Source organism: Lepisosteus oculatus, chromosome 24, assembly GCF_040954835.1.
Source record: "Lepisosteus oculatus isolate fLepOcu1 chromosome 24, fLepOcu1.hap2, whole genome shotgun sequence".
Classification (NCBI taxonomy): Eukaryota; Metazoa; Chordata; class Actinopteri; order Semionotiformes; family Lepisosteidae; genus Lepisosteus; species Lepisosteus oculatus.
This window is the reverse complement of record NC_090719.1, coordinates 10,896,229-10,908,564: the sequence shown is the minus strand read 5'-3', so window position 1 is coordinate 10,908,564 and position 12,336 is coordinate 10,896,229. Positions and strand designations below refer to the sequence as shown.

General features: G+C 36.3%; 1 protein-coding gene across 4 annotated transcripts in view; it reads right to left on the bottom strand.

Moving 5' to 3' along the window:
• LOC102686174 (astrotactin-2) overlaps positions 1-12,336 on the bottom strand; it is a 627,894-nt gene that overhangs the window by 490,335 nt on the left and 125,223 nt on the right. The window lies entirely within an intron of this gene.

Genomic DNA, 12,336 nt, shown 5'->3' with positions numbered 1-12,336 from the left:
TGGCTTAACCACATCGAGAGAACCGATTTTAGACATTGACATTCTTATTCTGAGATATTTTGGAGTATATAATTATATAGCAGCATAAAATGTATTAAAGAAAGCCGCACTTTATGTGGACTTTTGTTTGTTTTGTTATTAACTTGTATCTTCTTAAATTTGTACTGGAATACAGATCTTTATAATTAGTCATTTAATCTTTTTTGCTCTTCCTGTTGCTTTTGGAAATATTTGCTAAGGAATTATCCTAAAAATTGTGACTTACATGTCAGGATGATAATAAATAATAATAATAATAATAATAATAATAATAATTGCTTACACTTATATAGCGCTTTTCTGGACACTCCACTCAAAGCTCTCTACAGGTAATGGGGATCCCCTCCACCACCACCAATGTCCAGCCCCACCTGGATGATGAAATGGCAGCCATAGTGCGCCAGAACGCTCACCAAACATCAGCTATCAGTGGGGAGGAGAGCAGAGTCATGAAGCCAATTCAAAGAAGGATAAACAATTGTGACCTTAGAGATATCTGTGAAGTTTTCAGTCAAACCTTAAGTGTGAACAAAGTCATTTTTTTTCTCTCTGAAAAGAATAACTATTTTTAAAAAGCGTTACTTTTAATTTGCTTAAGTACCATACCAGGTATCAACAACTGTAAGAAGGTTAAAATTCAGGTCCAGTGAATAAAAAAAAAACTCTAATTCTAAAAATTGATACCGTGCTTGTATGCCTGAATGTATTTGGGAAATTACTACACTAATTATTCAATTGTCAGCTTATCTAACTGATAAAATGGTTGACTTTGCTATTATCATTAGTGTTTAGAAATAACAACTGTTTTTAAATTAACATTTGCAGTACTTTAAACAACTTGTTTTGTAAATTAAAAAAAAGTGAAATGTTGGCTCACTCAGACATAATTAATTTGTATCTTAAAGAAAAGTGAAAATAATTGCCGCTTTATTGCTTCCATCATGATATCTGTGCACAAATCCAATGAGACTAATTTAATCTCATCAGTGAATTCCCGCTACATTGCTGTTTCAATTGATGTGAACAGACTGAACAACAGGAGGGCAATATTTCCTGCTACACTTACTTTCAGTGCTGTATAGCAGAAATAGGACATCACACCATCATGACAACTACAGACTTTAACGGTCTTACATTTTTTAAAACTATGATCAAAGTTTCCAAAAACACTAAAGATTGTACAGTGTTGGGAAAAGTTAGACAGTTTTTATACTATGGCATTTATAAACTGAAAGCACCGAAAACAACACAATTCCTTAAAATCCCCCAGCAGAACATTATATTTAGGCCTTAATCCTGCTTAGGTACAAAAGTACAGCATTTGTTTATATAAAGCAATCTTCCATGAGCACAGAACTGGCTTACATTCTTTAAGGGATGAAAATAAAATTTGCTTAAGTGATTTGCAGATATAGTTGTTGAAAGGGAATACAGTAAAGCTACTTTCAGCAATACAAGCTTAGTTTCTAATACAAAAAGTAGACAAAGAAAATAAGGCTTATACTGTATGTGATGTAACCAATTTAATGAAAAAAATGATTAAAAAGTACTAGTTGTGACAACCAATTGAAGTGATTTTGATGAAAATTATGCCTCTGGGTATAGCTTTCTGTCTGCAGTTGATTGACTGCTGCTGTCTTGATGTTCAAAACAAGTGGCCCTAGGAGAAAATTAGTTAGTATTGCCCCCTTTGCAATACTGAGGTGTCATCTTTGTTGATAAACAAACAAAATGGGATATCGGCTACAAATTACAACATGCATGATCCTTCTTTAATATTTCAGAAAATACCATGCAGTATAAGTGGGATGTGTTTTCAGATAGATTTTAGGGCTAAGACTGGTAAAGCTGGTTCACAACACAGCAATAACCTGAGCTTCTGCCCTTTGTTTTAGAGACATACCAGACGATCCATGTAGCAATGATATAGTATAGTAAAACAGGGGAAGTTCTCCAGTGGATGTCTTTGATTCATCTGGGTGTTTAACTACCTGCAGGCTCTTGTACAATTGCATATGTAAAGCAGAAATGCAAATACAAGTGATGCAATTACATTTCACCTTTGCAATGTTACTAAAAATAATGTAACAATTTGAGGCATCCAGCATCCAGCATTATGTCACATAATGCATATGACTTGTAAAACCTGAAATAGTTCACACTGCTGTTAACATGAAATTACCTGACATGCATGATTAAGATCTTTCTACATCATTGGAATGACACTATGAACTACAGACAGAACAAAGACCCTTGATTAACCACAGAATGTCTGTGTAGTCCACAGCTCATCTTCATGAGACACAGACAGAAATCATTTCTCCCAACAAGAGTTTGTAAGAAATAAAAGATATACAATTGTCTCAGTTCTTCTCCCATCCACACTATGACAATTATCCAGATGATAAAAAGTTACTTATGGCAGATAGATGCATGTTTTGTATAATTTTCACAGATTGTAAAGAGGTGTACATTGTTTATCATCTGAGGAAAAAGGTTCTGCAGATAATGCAAACCCATGCTATGTGGGAGCAAACAAAAAAAACAGCAGAAAAAAGTAGAAAGTTTGACTGTGAGTTAATGTCATCATCTGACTTTAGCATTCAGTGCTGTATTGAAGAAGGCTTTGGTTTAGTCACAGGCTTTCTAAAAGTATTCTTTGGTTAACTTTTGCTTGTTTCATCTCAGAGGTACTTCGGAAATACAGCTTCTGTGTCTGATGTGTTTAAGAGCATCACAGTAACCCATGATTTACTTCACTTGTTCTACAGTCACAGCACAGCTTTATGGCTCAGGTCACAGCAATCAATTCCCAAGCCCACAGCTTGTACATATACAAGTCTCTTGTAATGTGAAACCCATAAAATATGCAGTCCTGTGCTTTAGGGATGATGTGATACAGCTCAGAGCAATTAAAAAGGCTGTCCATTTCAATGCTGTACACAGTACTACACAAGTCTGTATGATTATTTCACCTTCACAGTTTATTCTTAGTTAAATAGTCATCACAATAACTCGCCCCTTCATGCCACCTGTTCCATACAATTCTATGATGTTTTTTTTCTATGGAGGTGCTGATGTATCACACAGTAAACACTTACTTTTATATGAAAAGCAGGGCACTGGATTGCGAGAGCAGTCACAAGAAATCACAAAGGATGTGACAAATAACTGAAGTGCAATTGAGTCAGACAAAAGCTCTGGTAGACATTCCTTAATCAAAAGCACCTGTGAGCATTTTCTCACAATGAATACCTATGAATTATGTGCTTTTATTGGTTGATGATTTTCTCAATGGGGGGCTGATTGTCACTTATTCTTGCTTTTGACTTTAACACACAATAAACTTAGGGAAATCAAGTTTTCTAAAGAGTAGGTTGACTGAGGGGCTTGCAATGCCCTCAATTACTTACAAAATCAAACCGATCAAATAGGGCTCCAATTAAATTCAAATGGCAAGTAAAAACTGAACTAATTAGCATAGTTCACTTACATTAATTTGTCATGGAAATTTTAAATAATCAAATTAACCTAATTGGTGTTCTTTACACAGGACACTATATGGCAGGAGATGAAATGCGAAGTTCACAGGAAGATTCCAATCATGCTGTTAAGAGAATTATTTCTTTCTCTTTACAATAATTTTATAACAACACTTCTGCTCATTAAAGGATTTTCTATTTTTAATAAAGGATTTGTAATTGGCTCCTTAACAGTGATAAGCATATGATGGAAGAAATGTTTCATAATCTTTCAAGATGTAAAATCAGCTCCTAGGAAGACCATAAGAACTACAACGAACACAGAATAAAAAGGTTAAAAGAAAATATGTGCTATAGAAATGTACTGTACATTTAATGCAATGGACAGTTTTCTCAAATGATTTTTTTTTAAGAAGCTGGAAAAATTATTAATTGGAAATACACAAACTTACTAGCAAGAAAGGTCTATTTTGAAAAGTAAATCTAAGTTTTGGATTTAATGAGATGAGGCGGGCACTTTACTTCCTATCATAACCAATATCATAACCATCATTCTGTAGCTCCAAAGGCTGCCATTGCATCTCATCCAATCCCCTTTTCACACCTGGCCCATCTGTCTGAGAGGAGTGGGGCGTAGGTGACCCAGGAGTGTGGGTGGACTGGTGCATAGCCAAGAGACAAAATACAACTCAGAGCTCCCCATTCCTGGTGTGTGATAAGTAAATTAAAGTAAGAATGAATGTGTGAAACTGCACAGTTGAGCAGCGTTTATAAATCCCTTAACAATATCACAAATGCTCAAGGACTCACTAGGGATGATACACAAAGGACATGTCAATGACGGAAAGACTGCAGTGTGCCTTCTTGGACACCAGATGCTTGTTTGGTAACGCCTACATCTAATTAGGACTAAAGGCTGTGGAAGTATTAAGAGCCAAGATTTCTAGATTAATTAAGGACTCACAACACAAGGGAATGTTAAGAATGTCGAAGGTATGCTCTTGCAGAGGACATTTTCTACCAAACCTGATATAACACTTCATACCAAATGGTCTACAGTGACTGCTGCTTCTGCCATTTCTACTCCTGCTACTAAATATCTGTAACTCTATCACTAGGAAGGATCCCAAAGCTCTTTACATATAGCAGGAAACCTATATCATCCGCCACTGAAGCATGGCACCTAATCACTTCAGTGCAACACTACCATTTCCCACATAGCAGATCAGAAGAAGTAACTTTTTTCAAGCGTTAAGAGGGTATTACAGATAATAATCCTTTGTGAGATCTTTCCTCAGCTTTTGAAATTTGCCCGATTTCTGATAAACTTGATTATTATTATAAAATATCATTCTATTTATTTATTAAAATAAATATATATATTATAATAAAATAATAACATTGGAGTTCTCTGACAACTATACACAAGAATGTTACATACACTGTGAAAGTAATTTTGGACAATGGACAAAAAAAAGTATATTGACTGTTTTAAGTTATACACTTTCACAAGACAGTGTTTCAAACAGGATCTAACATTTAATTAAGCTTTGCAGGACACAAACAGACAGACACTGACAAACAGAGGACAATATGGGAATCCTGATTGTTTCAAAGATTTGAATGAAAGTTGTGCAAAATGGAGAAGACACTGTACAATAGCCACTGGATCAGCACAAGCTAACATTCTGAATAGAACTGAATGTACTGTAAGCATTCAGAAAGTCCATTGCATTGTCTGCTCTTAAAGTGAAGTAAGGAAAAATTACAATAAGTTAAATCAATGCCTTCCCTGCCTATTTTTCATCAAACCAACCACCTGTTACTGTGTTGTGCACAAGAGACAGTCAGTCTTTGAAACACTGTAGGGCCAGTATGAGGCAGAGAATTCTACATGCAGATCCTTCAGAAAGCTGTTCAGCTTGCACAATGGAAAGGTCAACACTGTTAATGGAATGATACGTATAGACTTGAAGCTGTAAGGCTGCAAGGGATTAATCCTCAAAGTTCCACAGAACTAACTACTTCAATTGATGTGGCAGTGCCATCCGTAATGTAGTCTTCTGATTGCAGCATTTCACATCAGCTAATAAGTGGTTGCTGTCAACACAAACAGTACAAATCTTGCCAAGGGCTGCTATCATGCTTTAATGTGGAGCAGCTCTCACCAGATTGCTGTTTCTTTCAGAGGGAGACTTTCACAGAAGGACACAATTCTCATGGGTAGAAAACTTGAGCTACAGCTCCAAAGTAATTATAGCCATTCATTCATTTTCTGAACGCTTTATCTAATACAGGTTTGCGGGGAAGCCAGAGCCGATCTCAGTCATCAACTTGTGAAAAAAGCAGGATATACCCTGGAAGGAACACCAGTCTATCATGGGGCAGACACAGACACAAACACACATACAGTATACTGACACCAAATACATCTTCCCAGAGCCAATTAACCTACCAGTATGTATTTGGACTGTGGAAGGAAACTGGAGCACCTGGAGGAAAACACATGCAAACAAAGAGAACATACAAACTCCACGCAGACAGTGCTGTGAGGAAACAATGCTAACACTGCTGCCCAAGTGATTCTGTATATTAATATGCTACGTTTTTGTTTACGTTTCCTAGCTTAACCAAGTTGCATAGCGCCAGTATGCTGTACCAAGAGAACTTTCAAAATCTTCCTCTACATTTTGCCAAATAAAAAATGCATGCTAAGATGCTAACACTCACACTGCAAACTTTCCTACAATTTCTATGAGCTAACATTCATATGTTATTATAGTTGGCACCCATTATAGGTAATCCTGTTCCAATAGCCTGCAAGTAAATCATATTGGGGTTCATAGCTATCTGATGTAATTTGCAACACACAAAACAATATAAAATCTACACAAAGTCCTTAGTACCATCTAGAATGGAATTTGTAATGCTTCATTTAATATTCCTTAGTGTAAAACTAGAGAAATATTTAGTCAAATGATATAATAGACACTACTGGATTACAATTTATTTCACTGAGATTGTGAAATGCATTAAAAATATGCATTTTTGAGGATGTTATTTCACACACAAGCATTACAAAAGATCTCTGGATTTAATCAAAACCTAAATACCACTATTATTCTTATTTTAAGAAATTAGAGATGCTCAGATACAACTGTGATTTCTGGTCATATACTTGTAACCTGAGAAGCTTGCTCTACAATGCATGCCTTTAGGGAAAATACTTTTTTCTTTCCTTGAAAATACCTGAATGACATAAATAATCACAAATATAATAATGGGTTGTTCATTTCTGGACATGCATGAGCAAGATCTTATACAGGCTGCTCATATTTTTACTCATTTGATCAATGTCTATCATGTTAGTTTCTGTCATATTTTTATCCACTGCTGGGTTACAATCAGATAGCATGGCTTCTCATGTGGTCTTGGCTGTAAATTAAGGCGGAACATGAGAGAAAATGAGCTGGCGAGCCAGCACTGCTGCAGATTAAAATATGACAAAAGCTGATATATTGCACATTAATCAAATAGAAAAAGGAATGATCAGGATCTCAAAAGCTTATAATAAGAACTTGACTGGTTTTCTCTTTGATAATTGTTTAAAGACTCAAATGACCAGGTCTCATTAATATGCTCTGTCACAGTATCTTAGAAGGTTCTTCCCTGTGGTAAAAATCCATCCATTTTCAATTAGCATATCCTAGTCCTGAGATTGGTTACCAGTCAGAGGAAGCCATTAGGCCCGTCTAGTTCATTTGGTTTTTTGGAGCTAACTGATACAAGAATATCATTTAGATGTTTCCTAAAGAAAGCCAGCGTAGCAGGGGATGTATGGTTTCACTAAAGTATTAATAAAGCTATATCTTTCTTTGTTGGATGAAGCTGTTGATCTCACTAGAACGAGAATTGTATTTTGGTGGTAATGACCTCTAAAATAATGTTGTATTATTGTTCTAGTAAACATTCTTAGGGAATACTTTGCTGCTCTTTTGTTTACTTTTGTGGATGTCTATCAATCTCCACATAAAGTGATCAAGGTAAATAAGACTAAAGCAATATTTAATTACATTGTGGTAAAAGCTGTGTGCTACCAAACCAAAGTTTCATTCTCTCTTTCTTTCTCTTTCTGCATGAAAGTGGAAACTGTTACATGCCCTGGTCTCTCTTTCACTATATGCTAAATTCTTGTATGACAAATATTTAGTGATGTAGTGCTGGTGTATAGAAAAAAAAAAAACTATTGTATAGTCAGATACAATATATGCTACATTTAAAATAGATACCTACAGTATAGTGGATATACAGTATATGGTGTGGTGAAAAAGCCCCTTAATATTTTATGGATTACCATATTTAGACTTATTTGACCTTCACCTAGTTCTCAGCAAGTCCTAATATTAGATAAAAGCAACCTCATTATACACATAACTCATATTCTTCTTTGTCAATATTTATTACAAAACAGGCTGCATTCAATATCTACATCAAAAAGTAAGTGCACCCTCAGCTCAACCATTTCAATTAAGAGGGTATGTACAGTGTACCATACCGTTCATTACAGTACCACGTGGAAAAATAAATATAAAGTGTTCTCAACTGCATGTGTGGTTTGAGAATATATGCTAACTGTGTCACTGTGCTCCAGGTGCACAGAAGAGCTATAGTGGGAAGGTTTGAGTTATTACTCTATGTCTTCAAATGAGAATACATTCTGCTTCTTAACCATCACCTAGGTGGATGTGAAAGCAGAATTTCTCTGATGCGATTTTATTTTTTTTCATATTTTGTGTGCTATATGTCATGTCCGCCCTCACTGACAAGCAACAGGGTGTGCAGGCATTAAATTGGCAGCCAGGCACCTCACCATACAAACTGCCTCCCAGCACCAGTTGCCATGGGAACCAATTATCAGGAGACCTGTATCACCTGGAGACAATTCACAATCATGTGTGTTCCAGGTGATTCAGAAGATTACTTAAATGCAACGGAGCTTTGTCTCTGAGCCCTTCATGTCTTGCTCCTGAGTTTCTCTAGCTTCGTTAATCCTGACCTCTGCTTTGTTTTGTTTTTTGTTTGTTCATCTCTCAAATCACCCCCCTTGCTGGTTATTTCTGTGTGTTTTCTCAACTTTGGACCTTGCTCTGCTTTGATCTGTGATTTACCATGCTCTCCTGGACCTGAGTCTAGCCTTCACTCTGACAGTGCCTCCTGGATTCCCTAGTGTTTTGGACTGGACTTAATGTCTTTAACACCATCTAATGAACCAGCTGGAACTCACTCCCACCTGCCTGACCATGATCTCACACTGTGCTCATTTCCTGGTTGTCTGTCTTGGTACAGCACACCATCTGTCTGCGCACACTGCTGTACTTCGGAATCCCAAGCAGGCTACAGCACTGTGCCGCCTGCGCAGTTTCCTGCGAGTGTTCCCCCTCTGAGTGCTGTCTGCAGATTTCCCTGTCTCATATGCCTCTCCCCTAGCATTTGGGCTTACTCAACCTTAGGATCAGCAGCAGGTCATTATACTAGTCAATAAAGAGAGTTCAGATGATCCAGTCATTTGGGAAACTTTAAAATCCTTAAACGCAACGCAAAGTGTACATGTTATACCTGGGCACCAGGATGAGTGAACTAATTGGCTATAGTTAATTTTTTCCAGGCTTCCAGGGACAGGTCTAAGTACTGTGGTATAAATCAATAACAAAAAGTATAGGACTCCTGTGTTTTATGTGCCTATTTTCCAATTATGCTTTGCGTTACCTTTTCTGAAAACTACAAAATTACACTTAACTATGACATCTAGATACAATTATGGACAAAATATGTCAGCCCAGATCTACATTTTATTACAGGCAATGTATCCTTTAGCAAATGTTAACATTTTCTTGGCAAAAATGATTGCTATCCCCCTGTCACCAGGGACTTGAAGTACGACAATCAGGGTTATGTACATGATTATGTGTCGTTCATTCCCTTGTGTAAAATATATATTGTCTTCATATATAATTTAAATATTAAGTTAAAGGATGTAGAAAAAGCATGTGGACAGATGGGGTCAAATCACATCAATCATGTCTTTCCAGGAAGCACAGGACACAGGGTCTTAAATCAAACCCAAGACACAAGAACAGTGATACAGTACAACCATGTTTAACATACTGCCGGTGACAGACCTGATCAAATACAGTATAATTGCATTCACAACTTAAACATAGCATATTAAAATGTCTTGTTCTATGCTTATCGGTCTGTTTCTCTGCAATGCTTCCAATATTTGTTTCTCTTGGAAAATATTTACTTTTGCTTCAGAAAATGCGGTGTATGCCTCATTAGACATTTAATTTCTTGTGAACACCTTTGAAACTATTCACCCAATCTGTCTTTTTAAGTCTTAGCTGTATATTAAAACTTGACAATCATGCATTGAGACATTTCTGTCTTTTTTTAATAAATCCACAAAAAAACATCAAAGACTAGGAATGATATATTAAGCCTTAAGCTGACAACCTGTTTTACAATTCAAACCTTGTTCAAGAGCTTTGAATGACGCATTCATAAATGCACACATATACCAACAGTCTACTTAGGAATGAATCCGACTCATCAATAACAGGAGCTGTGAGCTAGTTGATGGGCTCCTGTTTGAAAGCATGTCATTCAGTGGTGTCTTTCTCTGTGTGACCTATATAGTGTGCGCCAGTTTTCTTCATGAACAGATTGTGCTCCCAGTGTGACTGTGAGAGAGGGTTTCAGAGAAGGGCAGTGTTAGTTCCTCAGAGTATACTCTTTTATGCACATCTGCTCACAGAAGTGAACTACGTTTCCAAAATATCTCCATTGGCCAGCCAGTTTTAGCATGCAGGATGAAAGAGAGGAAGAGCTGCAGTAATCACATATTCACAATCCTCTTTAAGACATTTTAAAATAAAACAAAATCCAGAAAATTAAATAAATGAATAATAACATTAAAAACAAATGCATTTATTGATTTACACTTTTTCACACATTTTCCAAATTTTTTCTCATGTCATTCATGAGAAGACTACATTAATCCAAGACACGGACTAAATCGTCTATGTATTTTTCTTAATGAGTTTTTTTCCAGATCTAGTTTAAATGTACATCATTCTTCTCAATTTGTTATCTGTACATCGTGCATAATTAAAATGCATTTCTCTATCAAAAGACTTTATTTCCTGTTATGCAAACAATGTACAGTAGAAAACTGAGATATAGCTGAATCTTCAATTTTAAATACATATTTTCCTGTCCTTACACATGCTTCCTGAGGTGTCATACCTGAACACTCCTGCATTTTTCATGATCATGGCATATTGTAGAGTATACAGGAGCCTCAATAGCTTCAATTCTTACAACAATTTCTTTAACCATTGGGGCCTGACAATTCCAGTGTCTTCCCTTAGTCCTCATACTCTTCTAACTTTCAGTTTCTCTCGGCTACAGTTACCTTGGTAACAGTGAACATAGAGGAAGGCAAACTGCCTCAGATACTGTGAGAGACCGTAGGTAATGAAGATGAAAATACAGCTAAACTCTGTAGCCACAATGCATTAGCACAATGATTAGTGGTGGGCTCCAGGCCCATTTAACAAACTATGGCATCTAGCTAACAATCTCTTTACATTTAATTGATATAGATTGATGATTGATTGAACTAATTGTTGTTAGCTCCCAGTTGAAATGGCCAAGCCCTCTAGATGACACAAATGTGCCTTTGCAAAGAGAAGAGGTTCCCAGAAGTTTTAACACATTTACTTTTTTCTTTTCACATGTTCTGTACACAGTTCCTCATCTTCGTGCATAAGCAAGCTGATTTTAAAGCAGATGTCTTTACTGTAGGAAAATACTGATATCCTTTTCTTAACAGAGTTTCTCACTGACACGTCCTGGCCAAATTTCCCATTGGCCCTTACCAATCATGGCCTTCTTATAATCCCCATCTATGAATTGGCTACATTACTCTGCTTTCCTCCCAACTGATATCTGATGTGTGGTGAGTGTTCTGGTGCACTATGGCTGCCGTCGCATCATCCAGGTGGATGCTGCACATTGGTGGTGGTGGAGGGGAGTCCCCATTACCTGTAAAGCGCTTTGAGTGGAGTGTCCAGAAAAGCGCTATATAAGTGTAAGCAATTATTAATTAATTATAATAACATCAAACACAGCTGCACAAAGAAGTAATTGAAACATAAAGAGTGATATTTTATTCTGACCTTTAATAGGGATAACATTTTATAATGAGAAGTATATGTTAATATCATGACAAAGTCATTGCAAAGTTTTAGGCAAATTTATAAATATGCATTGTTAAACTGCCACATCCTCTCAGACAACAGTGACATGTTTAGCAGTATAACCATATGTAAAGTATCTAAGTCAGGGTGAATAATGGAGGGGAATTATGCATTGTCATTTCACTCACAGCTCAAGTATACAGATTGCTATGCTCCAATGCTCAGTCTCACGATTCCCTTCCTAGTGGCTAAAACCCTTCTAAACACAAGTTTCTTACTTTCAAATTTATTTAAAATAACAACCAAAGATCATCACACATGGAAGTACTATTTTATTTGTTTAAATAAGATGTGTCAAATTAGTATGAAAATTACCCAAAAAACAATCATTCATATCCTGTTTTGAACATATTCCGTGTGGCTCTTCAAAAAGTATGTCTCTTCCACATAACATCAGATTCCATCATATACGTTGAGATGATTTCTTCTTTTCAATAATGCAGAGGCCTGCCTCTGGTGTTTGATTATTCAGACATCCCTGCAGTTAAAAATCA